The 2,394-nt window shown below is 33.2% G+C and overlaps 1 protein-coding gene across 2 annotated transcripts in view; it reads left to right on the top strand.

Annotated features, from left to right (window-relative positions):
* LOC118750796 (zinc finger protein 614-like) overlaps positions 1-2,394 on the top strand; it is a 31,037-nt gene that overhangs the window by 19,931 nt on the left and 8,712 nt on the right. The window lies entirely within an intron of this gene.

Below are 2,394 nucleotides of genomic sequence, written 5' to 3' on the forward strand. Positions count from 1 at the left end.
CAACCGTCCCGTAACTGTTGATGGGCGCGACAATCAGATGATGCAACGTCTCTTGGCGCATGCGGAAAGCAGAAAACCCCATGGACCAAAAACCGTGGCAAACCGCAACAAAAGGAAATTACATTAAACGCGTCTTGCCATTTTTCCAGACATCGAATACTTGCAGGTGATTGGCAATGCAGTGGTATTGAAAACACAGAAGAAAGAGAACCAATAGAATATCCTTGCAGTTCAGTATGCTCTTCTTTTTTAAACACTAGTAGCGCGCTAATTGAGAACGTTTGCAATTTTGAATCCCGCTACAAAGAACGAGATAATTGAACGTGTAGAAGAGGACCACATATCTATACTACAGGAGTGTCCAGACAACGATTTCGATTTTTATAGTGAACTCATTTGTAATCGAGCCGAATGTCATGATCTTTTCTACAAACTATAAAACTTTGTCCATCCGAGACTTGAAGTTGCAATAACTGGAAGTAGTGCGTTTACCTTTATACAAATTCAGGACATTATAATAATGTAAAAATAAGCTCTATAACATGGACATGAACTAAGACATTTGGAAAACTCTTATGACCCAATCTAATATGAACGCATGCCGTCTAATACATATGCATTTTGCGAAGATAAACGTTCAATTAAAGTAATATGATGAGCAAAAATTATAAATTGGAGTTAGCTTTATACGAACATAGTTTAATTTGGATCGATCCTGTGTGCATCCGAAATTTTTGACGTGTGTAAAATATTGGGTTGGCCTGCATTAGAACTGAGTTAGGAACTCTTAAATAAAATAAAACAAAACAACGTCTTAGAGCGCATTCTGCGTTTTTATATTTTTTTATTTTGGCAAAATTCATTATTACATATAAAGTACAAAGATTTGATAAGTTTTCCAAATAAACAAACTCTATTCTTTGAATTGTGCAGACATCAATATGTTGTATTGACATCAAAGCAGTTACAAATAGTAGTCTAATATTACAAAATACAAAGATTTAAACTCATATCATAAAATCTAAATAGGCGTTTATTTCTAAAATGAGTTCTTTCTTCATTTTCGACTTCAGAAGTAGGTAAGTGATGAAAATGAATACCAACGATGGGTGCAGCAATGCAAAATGTACTCATTTGTTAGTCTTATTTTTATATCTACATTATTTCAAGCCTCATTTTTAAGTTGAGTATCAACTCATTAAAAAATAATAATTTGCTTTTATGTTTCAGTACATTACCGTTATCCTAAAAAGAAAGGCTTTGTCTGACATTTTTTGCTTTTTTACAGAGTATTTATACAATTTTTATAAAAACTAAAGATCTTCAGTTAAGATTTTTTTGTATTATATTGGCTTTTATTAAACCGCAACTAATTTTTTGATGTAGTAATTGATTTTAAGTTCGATTAAGTCTGTTGAATAATCTACTCACTTTTGTACAGAGAGTAAAATGAGTTAGGGCCTTTCTAAATTAAGGTAACGGTACATATCGTTTACCGAAAGAGTGTCATTTTCCAAAAATTCGAGAATAACGGCATTTACATTTTTGAGTTTATATGCATATATAAACATAAATACATAGTAAAAATAAATACTTACATATTTTGTTCTAGTGAGTTACTGGTATTCGTTACAGCAATGAAATTTTTACACAACATAGAACAGGTAGCGTTCATTTCTGCATATTTTTAACTTGATTTTGGATTATGACACCCTTGCAGCAAATGTGCAATATGTATATAGCATATGGAGGGCTTATATTCAATACCCTCTATCTGGAATTTTTACAGAAACTACTTTGTGATGTTAGAACCCATCTGGGATTTGCCTGTCATCACTGATGTTGATTCCGACTTTGCAAGGTAATTGTAAATTCTTCTGTCAAGCGTTATACAAGGTCAGCATTAATATCACCAATGACAGTTAAGTGTTAGGTGGATTTTTATATCAGAATCGCATTTTTGTGAAAAATTAAGATAGAGGGTTTTGAATATAAGCACTCGATATGTAGATTACTACATATAGGCAAAAAGGTGTACGAGGGTTGCTTTTTATATTTTGCGCCTTTGCAACACTACTTGTGATGAGCTGTAATTCGGTACTTTTTATCGAAAAGTTTGGTATTTTTTAGCATAAACTTACCTAAAACGTTCTCTTTTACGAGCTTTGTTTTATTTTTTTCCAGTGAGATTTTTTATCTCGCCCAAAAGATTGAATTAACTCGCGAAAATTTTCTTGTGATGCTTTATTACGATTTTCGACGTGGATTATCGAGACAGGAGTGCATTGATTAACTTACTTCGACTTTTGGCGTTGTAGCACTACACTTAGCCACTGTGAAATGCTGATACGAGCGCCAACATGGCCGTCGATCCTTGCAGCATGAATTTCGTGA

This window comes from Rhagoletis pomonella, unplaced genomic scaffold (genome assembly GCF_013731165.1).
Source record: "Rhagoletis pomonella isolate Grant_MI unplaced genomic scaffold, Rhpom_1.0 Rhpom_scaffold_00400, whole genome shotgun sequence".
NCBI classification, from domain to species: Eukaryota; Metazoa; Arthropoda; class Insecta; order Diptera; family Tephritidae; genus Rhagoletis; species Rhagoletis pomonella.